The sequence below is a fragment of the Aythya ferina genome (genome assembly GCF_964211825.1).
Source record: "Aythya ferina genome assembly, chromosome: 27".
Lineage (NCBI taxonomy): Eukaryota > Metazoa > Chordata > Aves > Anseriformes > Anatidae > Aythya > Aythya ferina.
Genome location: NC_140310.1, coordinates 2,006,294 through 2,021,026, shown reverse-complemented (window position 1 = coordinate 2,021,026; position 14,733 = coordinate 2,006,294). Strand labels below are relative to the sequence as shown.

The following is a 14,733-nucleotide window of genomic DNA, read 5'->3' as shown; positions in this document are numbered from 1 at the left end:
GCTTTAGCTTACAGAACCTGTTGGGAGGACAAGCTGACAAATTATTAGGAGAAGCCGCAGATACTAAAAACACTAGGCTCGCAAGCGGAAAGATTGATAGGTGTCTTCAAAGTGATATCTGGTGCTTCTCTCTTAAACCACGGGCTTGAAGTGCTCCATAAATTCCATAAGAGCCTACAGTACCCTCAGGTACAAAAGAATGGGATCCAAAGGCCAGGAAAATGGAAGCCTTTAAAACCTCGAGCAAGGATTGTTGCTGAGATGCTCCCAGCATGACTGCGGCTTCCTTCCCTTGGGAATGGCCATTTGGTGGCCAAGCCCTGCCCAGACACCTGGCTCCTAGCAGAAGAGTAGATGAAAACAAAGCCTTCAGAGCAAGAGAAAAACAAAACAAAACAACTGTGAGACCCTCACTGCTCCAACAGAGATTCTCAGAGAGATCACTGCGATGGACTCAACCAGAAGAAATGCTACCAGCTACGTTACATCACCAAATGGACAAACAGACCCTACCCCTCTTTAAAATCCATGACACTATGCCAAATGAGAAAGTCCTTATCTCTTCCAGAACTAAAATACAAAGCCCATCTTTTCCACTTGCTCTGTGAGCAATAATTCTCCTAAATGCAACTGCCTTCTCTTCATTTAGCTTTGCCTTCTTGGATTTCTTTTTATCGCTTGTCTAAAGCAAACAACCTGTCCATTCTCATCATCAGTATTTCAGGGAAAGAGATTTTACTTTTGATGGGAAGAGCTCAGATCCTAGGGCGATGGGCAGCGAGATAAAAACTGAGGTAAGTGCATGCTAAGTGCCATAGAACCCATTAGGGGAGGAAACACTGAATGACTACAAATAACTTTTTAGTATTTCCTTATTCCAGGAAAAATCTCTGATGTCTAGAATGTGAGAGATCACATGGGCCAGGTAATTAAAAGAGAGATCTGGGAAAGTTACAGCAGCAGAATGTACATTTCTGAAACCAACATTACACCCTCAACCCCACCTCCAAAAACAAACAAAACCCAACAACAACTAAATGAAACTATTTTCCAGGGATCCAACAGGAAACCCTGCCTTGGGAAACATGGCTTCACTGACTTCAGTGAAATTCCTATTTAATTGATTTGAGAATCCTCTTTCTGCCCCACTGTCATTTTTTAGAATTCATAGGAATGTTTTCTGCACAGCACAAAGGCTGGGCATTTGCTGCTCTACTGGTAGGGACTCTCAAGTAGGGACTCTCAAAGTATTTTATGAGCTTGCAAAATATTTTTCCTAACATTCAAGAAAAAAAAAAAAAATCCTCATAACACTCATATGAAGAACATAACCCCACTTACTATTCTTACAGAGATGAGTCAACCAGGCTGTGCAGTTCCTGAACCTAGAGCGTTGTGTCAGTGCCCAAGATGGTAAGCTAGTGCTTCTCGTATTGTCACAATTATGTTGTTGCAATTTATTAGTCTTTTGAAAATAACGTTTCTTTAAATATATTGCAAAATTGGTCCCGCAGAAGTGGTTAGTTGCTCTTGAGATAGTGACCTGTTTTATGTTTTTAACCCTAGTACTTATCTTTTATACGAGCACAGCAACACTCCAGCCATTCATTATAAAAATTAAAAAGCAATCCAAAACATGCCACAGAATTAACATGCAAGCTCTCCGCCACAGTGTGAGACTTCTTGGAAGCTCTGTGGCAGCAGAACGCTCACTGAAACCAGTAGCAGCCCCATAAATCAAAGGCTCTTACAGGATCAAACCTTGATAGTACAATTCAAGGAGACGATTTCCGCTGATTTCAAATGGGAGACCAGGGTTCAGGCCTTAAACAACTAATTAGCAGTGAGACAGGTAGACACTGCAAAGACAAAAGCGTCACAGTAGAAGTGCACAGATTAGCCAACTGCTTAATAACTGTAATTACCTTCTTCCCAAGAGTTTCTTTTTATTTTCACTGAACAACTCCCCTGCCCCTAGATCCAAGATAAACTTCAAGATAATGAAGACGTCCCCAAAAAAACACTCCCCACACTTAATACTTCCATTCAAATGGCAACCTTTGGGTCTTTTTTCCACCCAAAATACTAAATGATTTATTATAACTGATGCACTAGTGCCATTGTTCAAAGATTTTTTCAATCTTATGTCAATTGAAACAAACCCCAAAAAAAGAAAAAAAAAAATACACCTAAAACAGTCAGGCTCTGAGACAGCAATTTACAGAACAATGCAATACTTCATGAGGTGCATAAATAAAATCCTCTACAAAGACTAAATGTCCCCACGTTCCTATAACCTATTAATAACATCAGTTAAACAGACCCAGCCAATCATTAGCTACAGACCTGTGCAGAACACAACCTGGTGATTCCTTCTCACTAAGCAAAATGCTTTGTCAGCTCTGTGAAATCCGAGGCAAGAAACATCTGCAGATCGCATTAGAATTCCTCCTCCCTGGGCTCGTGGACCACTGGTTGTGTTCTCAGCTCTGGGCCTAGATTTGTGCGCTGCTGCTTGTCACTTCTGTGGTAAGGGGACAAAAAGTAAAGCAAGCTGTTCTTATACTTTGAAGAATGCTGTGTAGTAAGAGGCTCCAAAAGGGATAAAAGCTTTCTGAATATACATGACCTACACTCTGATCCATGTGCAATAGGTTCTCTCTTAACCTGCTTCCTTCCTTGCAGCTGCATGCTGAGGAGGAATGTGTCTTCAGCATGTGTCTGCTAAAGAACAGCCTTATCCCTCCAGTGCCTACATACTGCATTCCTTCCCTCTGGACCTGTAAGTCTCTTAGTTGCTGTTGTTGATAGTTGAGTTAGTTTTAAGCATGGAAATGAAAGAAATCCAAGCTTTTTTTTTTTGCTCCCCTCCCCCCCCCCCCCCCCCCCCAATGATTATTTATTGTGTCAGAATGATGTCCCTCCATCCTTCCTCCCACTCACTGGGAGCTCAGAGTGAATTGTCGCTGCCAACTAGTGACAAAGATTAATACTACACAGGGAAGTATTCTGACAGATTCTGTCAGTTCCTTGTGAGCAAGATGAAGGGATGAAAGCCCAGCCAACAGAAATACAAAACGTAATGAAATCTAGCTAGATTGCAACTATTCTATAGATAATTGAAAATTATTACACAGCCTTCAATTTCTCAAGGTAAAACCAATCTGAGATTGACATAAAAGAAAAAAAAAAAATAGCATTTAGCAAATGTTTGGGTGGGAGATACAAGGTTATACTGTTACCAGAGGGAGCAACCTTTGCCATGACCACTGCCTAATTTGCCAGGACACATCCATAATACAGGGTGCCCTCCTAACTCCTAACTAACTCAGATCCAGACAGCTACAAGTGGATGGGTCCCCAGTCTCTACATACTTGGAAATGTAGCAACCTGGAAGCAATTGTCAAAAACATCCAAGAGGTTTAAGAACAGGATGTGATCTGGCAAACAAGAAAAAAAAAAAAAACTGGGTGAAAACGACAGGTTCACTGAGTCCCTAACCATTCCTGTAGCACAGGCTCAATTTTGAAGAGCTAAAAATGTTTTGAGCTCACCCCACTAGTTGTTCTTCCCTCCCCTTTTAGCTCGGCTGTCCATTTTTCTAGTTGTTACGCTTGGAGGAGTGAGACAGGGCAGGGTTCTCATCAGTGTTTCTAGGACTGATGTGTGTATTTCTCACTATAAAAGACAGTCTGGGAAATGAAGAAAAAATTTAAGTCATTTTCCTAACCTTGTGGCTCCCAGAAGGCACGAATAAAAGTCCATATTTTTTTGTCATCAAGATGATAGCAGCAATCTTCGGACCTGTATGAGTCCACAAACATTTACCTGGCAGAATCCCTATAACTCACAATAAAAAGATAAACCCAGAGCAAATTCCATTTCGGTGGTAGTGTTTCTGTTCTGAGCTATTTCTGAGAGAACACAAATGGGTGTTGACTATTTAAATCCTTCTCATTAAGTGGCAAATTCTGACCCTTTGTTGTGTTCCTCTTCGAAACAGTGGCAGAGGGGTAAGTATACCATGGTTATAGGAGCTTTCCTTAGCTGACACATCTCTGATAGCTAAATTTCTTCTCCCAGGATGCAAGATGAACTTTGGGTCTTCAGCAAGAACATACAAGTTTGAGATAATGGAACAGGTCTTTTAGGTGGCTATTCATGCTTTTGTGCTACAAGCCAAGCAAATATTTAACCTTAGTGTTGCACAAACATCATTATTTGACAGCTCAGGATGCTACACCTCTGCCATCCACTTCCAATGCATTTCCAGGCAAGACACATCATTACTTTGTGCCTCAGTTTTACATCTCTGCAAAATAGGAAAGCACACAATTTTCCCTAAGTGGCTTGCCGAAAACAAAGCCCATAAGGAGGCATCATTTCCAGCGCCTAAAGGGTGAAGGACTCTTTATCAGAGTGGGTAGTGATAGGACAAAGGGAAATGGCTTTAAACTAAAAGAGGGTATATTTATATTAGAAATAATATATAATATTATAATTTCTTTATATAAGAAATTAGAACCTATCTATAATTCTATTATAATTTACTGTCAGTGATGCAGTCTAGATAACCACATGAAAAACGGCTGCTTAAAATCTTTGCTTTTCTCTTCTCACCTAAAGTGTATTGCATGGACAGGATACATCAGCTTAATATACTTCAAGGATGCACAATCTGTGTATTTTAATTGTATTTCTCATCCATTCTGCATCCTGCCTCATCACTGTGAAAGGACAGCTCATTTTAAAAACTCTAATAAAAAGCTCTTTTCATTGCACAGAGATGTTTAGCAAACATATATAACAGTGAAACCCATGACAGACAGAGATCTTAATAAAGAGTTAATGGTGAAACAAAGCAAACAGCATCAACCCAGCCTAAGACCTAAATATAAATGACAGAAAGTATTGCCTCGTATGTCTAAAGCTGCTTTTGGTATATCTACATCTTGTAAAGCAATGTAATTCCATTTTCATTTCCATTTACTTCTCTCAATAGCTTTCCTATTTACCCCCTCCGAGCTCTGCATTATTTACTGATTGCAGAAAATACTGGTTGTTCCATTATTCCTTGCTCATGACTAAGAAGTAAAAAGTTTCTTAAGAAAGTGGGAAAGAAACAGAGGGAAAAAAAAAAAAAAAACCAAACACAAACAAGCTCTAAGAGCTGACTGCCTGGATAAATTGTTTATTTTGAAAAGCCATTAATAGCCTGTAGATGGTGCCTATCTGCTGTATCAAAAGGTATTTCTATAAACACATAATATTTAACTTTGGAGGAAGAATTTTTTGGGACAAGCAGTAATGAGACAGATGAGATAAAGTGAGCAGGAATGTAATGCTCCCCCTCTCTGCGTTTATTAAAGAATGGACGAGATACCCTTGGCAATCAACATACCAGTAACAAGCAATTTTCAAGAGCTCTTAAAATATGAAACTTGCAGCACACCAAGTTTTGAGACACCTGCATAATCAATAAACCATTTGGCACATTTCAGAAGGGACAGCTGATCCTCTGGGTACAGAAAGGAGCAATTAGAAACCAAAGGTCACCTCCCACCTCTGCTGTCTCCATGTCTCACCTTGCTACCCGTGCAAAACGAGGAGGGCCATTTCAAGATTTTCCTTTCTTTTCACATCCTTTCACTTTTTTGCAAGGAGAATTCGGAGAATGGGAACAATCTGAGGATAACTGATTTATGCAAAGACCCTCACAGAGCCTGTGGCAGAAGGGATCTGTCTGCAGCACTGCCCCATTTCAACCTTCTCCCTTTCTCTGCACCATACACAAAGTTTTTCCATCACAATTAGGAGAGCCAAGGAGAAATTTCACATATCTAAATGAGGAAATTCAAGCAAAATCTTCCTTTTGTGTATGCGGAGCTACTCAGCTATTTTACGATCTTAGAACACCCTATTTTAGGGGATTTACCATCATAACATCCACAGCAACAATAACCTTTTGGAACTACTTAGTGTTACCATACTTTAAGAAGTAATATAACTTACAAAGAAAAAGCTGCTGCAATTGCGAATGTAATAAATAGCTAAAGAAGCATTACCTGTAGCCTGTAGCACTGTGTTTTATAGGAAGCATAATCATTAATCAGAACTTGTCAATACAGTACAAGATAATCACTTTTTAAAAGCTACCTCCACTCTTGTCATCCTTCAGTTTCTCATCCGAGGAACTTTCAAATGCACTTAGGGTTGCCTATGCTTCAGTCACAAGTCTCTTGATCCCCTTATAAACACAGAATGGGAATTTTACAAGCCAGAAGACAAAAAAGCCTTAAAGGCATTCTTATGGGACCTAAAAACCTAACTGCTTCCACAGAGGCTGGGCCATCCCACTGCATGGACCTTCATCCTTGTTCCTTGCTGGAGCACCACGGGCATCAAACCATGGACTGCTGCCTCCATTTTAACAGTAAGACCAGAAAGCAGATAGAAACAAAAGTGGAAAAAAAAAAAAATAAGTTAATACTGCCAGAGTCTCCAGAAACACTGCAGGTTTTGAAAAGTTTCCTTTTCTTTTTCTATGCATGTACAGGAAAAAAAAAAAAAAAAATCTTTCCTTGAAAAGAAATTTGCACAGATAAAATAAGACTTAGCAAAGACCCATAGTGAGATCGTGTGAAGACACAGCAATACAGCTTCTTCAACTGAATTTTTTTATGTGTGCTCAAGACAGGTCATGACATCCAACTTCTGCTATAACCAAGTAAAAATGTAGCCTAAGACAGCAACGTGAAACTGCAGAGACTAGCATGAGCTGACTCAAAACTGCCTTTTTTTGATGTTTGTTGTGTACTGAAATCAGCACACAATTTATATGGGATTCTTCTTCAGGGAGTTAGAGGATGTAATAGCGTTGCCAGAAAGCTAATGCATTTCTAAGAACACAAACAATTGTGAAAGAGCAGAGATTTCACTGTTTACCTACTTTTAATCCAATTCCTGACATATAGACCAAGGACATAGTGCTTTAAGTGCCGCTGTCACCAAAGTTGGTCCTTTCTGGAAGAACGTTATCTAGCACCAAATATACACAACAGTGATATAAAAAACAGTGAACATTGTGACCAGGGAAAGACACAAAGGGAATAGTGTATGACAGGGAAAAAAATCAACAGGAAAAATAGACATGAATGTCTGCTAGTTCAAAATTGGGAATTCTTGCTCGGAGCAGCACACTGTGCCTCCCAGACCGCATGGGTGTGCAGGCAAAGTGAAGCAGCACAAGTGCAGCCTCCGGTCTCCAGTGCCTAAAACCACAACATGCAGCTGCATGCACTGCTTCCTGGGATTATACAGCAGCAACAGAGGCTGCTGCTACGTAGAGCAGATGTATAGGCCATGGAAAATCTGAAGCGTACATTATTCCATTCCACAAACAGATGCAGAAAAGCCTACCATGACTTGACTGCAGGTTTAATAAATAATAACCTTGCTTTGCACTTATTAACCTACTACAACTCACTGAATATTCGGGAGAAAAAGATTTTTAACATTTAGCAGATTATCTCTGCTCAGAATGAGATATGCTAATACATATCTCCTTTAGAGATAATGTTTTATATGCATGATCTGTAAACTCTTCACACATGTGATGCTTTCCTCTGATGCAGTTCCAGGTTACTAAAACCAGTTAGAAGAAAGAAAAAAATAAATTGTAATAAAATAGTGTCATATATTCTGTTTGGATATAAAAATGCTCATGGTTAAAACCAGCCAAGTTTAAGTTATATTCACATTTAGGCCTGCTCTGGGGATGAGGAAGCAAAAAGGACAAATCTGAAGGGAAGTGCAGCTGTTTCTTTATCATTATTAATACTACTATTGCATGCTTTGAATTTTGTTATTTTCCTGACAAAGTCCTGACGCTATTATAGTACAGCCTGAAACAGGATTTATTCCTTGCGATAATCCTGAACTGTTTTTTTTTTTTTTTTTTTTTAGCTCTTCTCTTCTTTGAAAGAAATATAAATGAGTTGGATGATCAATTTTGTAATTTGCAGTTGCCAAGCAGCTTTGAAGCAATTTAGTGATTTGTATACTTATTTCCTCTCCTTACTGATGGCAGGAGATGATATAAGGATATTGAGTCTTAATAATCTATTCATTCTCCTGATCAAACTGAAGGAACTAGAATCAGAAGCATCTTTTTGACACTAATTTTGTTTTTACAACAGCCTGATTTCTGTTGGGCATTGTCTGAGCATTCACTTAAGAAAGCACCGGGAAACAAAGACCCAATTTGAAAAAATACTCATGCATCTTGCTCTTATCTATAGATGGATGCTCAGGAAATTTTAGGTGAATTAATTGCAATAGTTAAGTTAATGACCATCAAAGAAATGCCAATGTGAACGCTGCCACTCAGAAGTGAAATATCTTCTGTTCACTGCAGTTTAATACTTCAAGGATTAACTTCAACAATATGATTTAAATTCACTAAACACCTTATCAGATTAATAAACATTTATCATAACGCAGAAAGCCTACATCTACTTTTCATCTATATCCATCAAATTGCTTCGTAGAAGAGGTCTACACATCAGCTTTCTTGTGACAAGGAGCCAAGGGAGGGCTCCAGGAGCATGCTGTCAAAGTGACATGCTTATGCTCACCAAAGAAATGAGGAAGAGATAATTGGGACTACAGTCCACTCTTAGAGCCCACACCAGGTACCTATCTACTGGGCTATGGCAGCTTCAAGGGCTCCCCTACCATTATATACCTACTGAAAATTAGTTTAAAGAAGTTTAAGAATGTTTATAAAGTTGAAAGCCAAACTCCTTACTTATTATCAACCAAAAAATACAGCGTCCTTTCCCCTAAACCTTGAATCCAATTTCTTTTCAAGCAGCAGCTTATGCCTATTGTTTCCCCACTAGAGTTTGCTTGTATTGCCTTTTTGAAAGGCCAGATGTGTTTTCTTAAAGAAAAATATACGAACTTTGAGATTTAAAACAACATTTTGGAGAATAGCAGAGAGGACGTGAATATAGAAATTGTTAAAATGTAAACACATGGCCAATGTCCTTTACCCTACTGCGAGGAGGGTAAGGAGCTGGTGTTGGCACAGCTGGTGTAAAACCAGAGTGCTCCCAGCCCTCCTTCCTCTGGCCCCTTCTATTAATGCTTAGTCCAAACTCCTCTGCAATGAATGTAAATCTCTGTGCTGCATCTGCCAATTGCCACCGTTTGAAAGGGAAGCACTGTGCAATTGCAAAGCTCCCAACGCTGCGGCACCTCTGATCCCTAATTAGTTTCCAACCATTTCTGTAATTTAGGTTCTTGCACTTCAGGTTAAAGGAAGCGCTCGCGATTCAGAGAGAAAGCAGTGAATGTGAAAACTATTTCTGAAACAAGAATCAACCTCTTCAGGAATTAAAAGTAGCACAGTATTTATGCACAGGTAGCTTCTGTGAAGTCTTCGTTAAAGGGAATCCCAAGCTATAGGAGGGTCTTTTCTCCACGTACCCAAACACAGTCTTCTATTCATGCCAGTTCTGTGGCTATTTTCAGATGATATATCCTGGAAGACAAAGGTGATAAGCTTTATCTAGGTCACCCAATTCTATTTTTATTAGTAACACCATGTCCCCTCTTCACATCAAGCATATGATTTACACTCACAATAAATACTTGTTAACTTTTTACTTGGTGCTGTTTCTTGTCTTCCTGCTCCTCACTCCTCTTACTATATAAATAAAATACAAAGCAGTTCCTCTGCCAATGGTAGATTGTTCCCTGCAGTACTTTATACAGAACTTGTTCTGAGCACATTTAAAGATTTTAAGAAAAAGGGCTCCCATCTCTCCCCCTTGAGAGGCTGCTGCGCAGCTTAACACATCTTTAAAGCACTTTCATTTCTGATGCTGGTCTGAATTTTCAGCTAGAGAGTTTCTTCCCCCTTTTTAAAGCTAATTTATAAGTCCTAGAAAATGGGAAATTCTGAGGGAAGCATCAACAAGACATTAACCACAGAGACACAAACAGCTGGCTACAATATTGACAAATAAGGTAAAATCTGATATAATGAAGGATTTACTGAAGAACCCAGGTGCAGAGTGTGAAATGGCAAGCAAGAAAGGGCCCAGAGTAACCATTTGTATGGGAAAATAATCTATCTCAAAGGAAACAGGAACTCAGTAGAGATTATTACTATTTTAAACCATAATGTTGTTAATATTGATTCATTTCTGCAGAGATGAAAGAAAAATTCTGAAAGCCAGAGGTCTGTAATTCTGCAGTCACTGTCTACCGAGCAATAACAAGTTAGGTAACAGTCATGAGAAAAGAAAAAAAAAAAAAAAGATGCAACTTTCCTCATTTATTTGTTCAAGTTGTTCTTAAAGGAAGGTATTTGCTTTAGGCTTTTTTCATTTTCTGTTATTATTAATTATTTATTAATGGAATTAAGATAGAAGCGTAGAGAGGCCTTGGATATTAGTAAACTCAGAACTTGGTTCTTTGCTGCTAAACACTCTTCTTTCAGCCCAAAAAGACATCTCAAGAGAGCTGAGCCTCCATGACCTGTGACCAGTCATAGACAGACTAAGGAAAGCTGGACAGGGTTTGTGCTCTGAGGGGTACAGATCTGAACAGGCTTTAGATAAGACTTTGAATAACTACCACTGCACCCCCCCAAAAAATCCATTTGTTGAAACTCCCTCTTTCTACCCAAGGATTTGCAGGTGTCTTTTAACACTGGCACGTGCAACCTGTAGTGCACCCTCTGTAGTTACATTTCCATGTTCCATTCTGCAGTAACGTCGGGAGACGAGAATTACATCCAGAGCTGTGTAAGTACACGCTGTATCCTGGAGCAGAGCTCTCAGCAGCCAGATTTACAAAAAGCCTCAGCAGCCATCAGATGTTCTTGTTCTCAATCTCATCAACTTTTTGTCCATTCCCAAAAGAGACACCGCGTTCTGCGAGGGAGCTTCTGGCCCCAGCGCCAGTTCAGCATCCTTCTGTAATTCTGTAGGCCCACACTTGGTCTCCTATGGGCTGATCCAAAGCTCACGGAAGGACAGGGATCGATTACATTGCTTTTACAAAACTAGAGTCAGGCTTCTGCTAGGGGTATAACAGAGGCGATACACTGATAGAGTTACTTACGCTGTGCCAGCAAGCATGAGGAACATCAAACGCAACAATAATTTAATTGAATGAAGAACAACCTACAAACAGAATCGCTGTGCACCATCGCTAGGCTCTCTTCTCAAGGTCTTCCCATCTGCTCTCACCATGTACAGCAAGCACACTCCAGCACACCACTGGCACCTGCCTCCCCCCAGCTTCCGAAAGCCCTTCTGTTGTTGAAAGCCACCAGAAGATGCAATGTTGACAGAACTAATGGCTGGCTGAACAGATGGCAGAGAAAAGTTAATTGATCTACTGGGGCAGAATGAGTTGGCCTTGTTGAGGAGAATATGCAAAGATCCGTAATGAACTTTCATTAGAGATGGAGAAAGTTCTGTCACACGTACAGATTCTATTATGTGCATTTCATGATGCATATCCAAATTCCAGCTTAATGACTTGTATCCACTTCAGAAAACTTATCTCCTTAAAATTACTATGGAAAGAAATATATTTTAAAGCTTTTCCTTTATTTTTTCCAAAGTATTTTTTTCTGCCAAGCTAACCTCCTCAGTAATCAAATCATAATTTTTGCATTGAAAAACAATTTTATTTCCCTCATGCCCCTCTCCCCTCCCTCTCCCCTCCCTCTCCCCCCCCCCCCTTTTTTTTTTTTTTTTAGGTCTATGGTAAAAAGAAAAGCACTTCCACATTTTCCTGCAACACATTTCTGAAGAAACTTAGAGTGATGCTCAAAAAAATAAATAAATAAATAAAAATAAACAGCAAATGGAATATTGACAGCAACATCAGCATCACTCTGAAAAACATACTGCAAACACATCCCTGCTGAACCTTAGTATAAGAAAATTATGGTATGCTATTAAGTCCCTACAATAATTTCAGAAAAAAAATCCAAATGTTTGGAAACCTTACGGAAAAAGATGGTCAGATATTTCCTGTAATACTTGACACTGTTTATTGCATATGGAAAAACATCCAAGATCACAAGAATATTGTGGAAACTTGAAACAATAAGAAAAGAAACATGCCTATCTACTTAATAATTCTTTATTCTTCCAACCTTTGATTTATTAAGTTTACTGTTTTTCTTTTTCCATATCACGTAGAGTTGTTGACCTGCTGAAAACAATCCAGAAGCTTTAAGAATCCCCTCTGTACAAGAGCTTGACTCTGCAAGACTCCTGATGCCCTCCACCAGCCCTGGACCACTTGCCACAGGGCACTCAGTGCCCTCCTAGTCAAACTAAAACCAAATGCAGCCCTTGAGGAGTGCAGGGAGGCAGCTCAAAAATTCCTTTTTGCAATTAAGGGAAGTTGAGGTAGGTCAGTTTCTTTTTTTGGCAAACAAGACATTGATTGCTATACTGCTGGACAGCAGAGTAGTTGTATTATCCAAGCTGCTAAAAATATCAGAAGGATATACTTGCAGGAGCATTGCACAATGCAGTCTATTGTAGCAAATATCACTATGAGCCCTAGCTCAAATACTTATATTTAAAAATATCACACACTAGGTATAGGTGTATTTAATGATAAACAAAGCTTTCTGATGTCAGGAAATTTGAATTTGCCTCCAATAGTTAACATGCCTCTCTAAACCAAGGGACTACAAAAAAAAAAAAAAAAAAAAAAAAAGTGAAAAGTGAAATAAAAAGCTTTATCAGACTGACAGGAATTTTTGGCAAAGATCAAAATCTGCAAAGGTTTATATAAAATTCATTCTATAGAATTGAGTTTTTAAATAGCTACACGTGGATTAGTAGAACAAAAGCCTTTCCAATAGCACTACATAGATAACAGAGAGACTAACACTGCCATTGGAAGGTTAGGAATTTCCGCAGCAAGATTTATGAGAAAGGCCCGATGGCACATAAGCACCTGAGTTTCGGTTGTTGTTCTCTTTTGGATTATAGGAGCAGGTCTGCAGAAGGCTATCATTGATTGGAGAATGCAAACACTTCATTTTAACAGCTGCCAGCGTGCTCCCAACCCGCCTATTCAAGCAATATGCTAAATGAGTGCAAGAGGCAAAAGAGGGCGAGACCCCTTCTTCTCTTCTCTCCCTGAACTCACGCTGTGCTGTAAGTAGCAGTTTTCAGAGAGACGGTTTCAGGCAACGAAATTAAGGAAAGGCAAAGCGAAGAGACCTCACAGGATTTATGAGGTGAAATTCATTCAGATAAAGATGATATAAATGAAGCAGAGTATTTCTGTCTGCTCTGAACAGCTCCCATTGCTTTTCCACTCAACAGAAAGATGAATTGTGGGGCACATACCCTAGTGTTGTTCTTTTTTTTCCCATATGAGTATGCACAACGTTACACTAAGTACTCCAGGAACAAAGGAGAGAGAAAAAAATAAATAAAAGAATCGTTGCAAGAATTAGATCTGTGTAACACATAATTAGAATCATCACTGGTAGAAAAGAAATACTGAACTGTGTCACACCGTATAAAATTTTGGCTTTCCATTTCTTGGAACCAGACACTTAAGCGTTCAATTTTCCTATATAGGGAGACGACAGGGACTCTTCTTCCAAGCTGCTCATCACCCACAGCTTTTACAGATACCTCTTTGAGGAGTATTATTAATCCATATGCTGCTGTGCGCAGCTCAGGGCTGAGTAACTGCTCATTTCAGTGCTATTTAGCATGCCAGACTCAATACCTCACAAAAAAGAGCCATTATGAAGGATATTTGTGAATGCCAGCAGGGTGCATATAAAACCTCAGAAACAACCCAAGTACAGGAAATGTAAGGCAAGAAAGAAAAGAAGGGAAAAGAAAAGAGAGCAGCATTCCAGAGGCCTGGGCTTGTTTCTGGCTCTGGCATTTACCACAAGTGACCCTTATAAGCAAGCCAGTTCATTTTATTATATCCCCAAACATCTATAGCATGGGAGCAATGACATCAATGCCTTCAATATCCACCTACAAAAAGTATGATAAGAGGCCTTTTGAGATTACTGGAGGAAGGCATGTCTGGGATGGTTCCCCTGTCATCACCATCAGCTCCACCAAGTTCTCATGATGGACTTACTTATGTTAGTGCTCTTGCACTTTTTAAGATCCGTAACAATCCAACAGTCTCTTCTGACCTCCTACATAATGCGACACAGTTTCATCTAGTAAGTTCTGCAGTGAACTCAACCATTTATTTTTTAATAACACAATATATATTTTATCCAAACTGTCATTCAGGCCCTCAGAGCTGGGAAAACAAAGACAAGCATTACAGAAAAGTTTATGATTCCCTTACTCGAAGGATTTCCACTTCGCACTCATTGTTTTTGGCAGGCTTACTGTTGGGAGTTTTTCTTCTTCTTTTTGGTTATAAATATTCCATGCAGACTTTTAATTAGAGCAGCATGTCTGTTGGCGGAGACAAAAGTAATTGGATACCCCCTTACCATTTGGGCTTCATTCCTCTGGATGGACTTACACTAATATATACTCATCAAATCCCTACTTAACTAAAGCACAATGTATTTTATTGAATTCAAAGTTTAATTCCTCTTACCAAGTTTAATTGCTCTTAGCAACAGCTGTAAATTATAGTTTGAAAGCAAAACAAATAAAACAAAACAACAAAAAAAAATCCCTTTATTT

The 14,733-nt window shown here is 39.3% G+C and overlaps 1 long non-coding RNA gene across 1 annotated transcript; it reads left to right on the top strand.

The window, feature by feature from the left end:
- On the top strand, positions 1-13,213 carry LOC311424395. Its single transcript, XR_014686078.1, has 5 exons — positions 1-794; positions 1,353-1,413; positions 2,686-2,782; positions 12,232-12,444; positions 13,039-13,213. It is a non-coding gene; the product is annotated as an uncharacterized lncRNA (long non-coding RNA).
- The last annotated feature ends 1,520 nt before the right edge of the window (positions 13,214-14,733 follow it).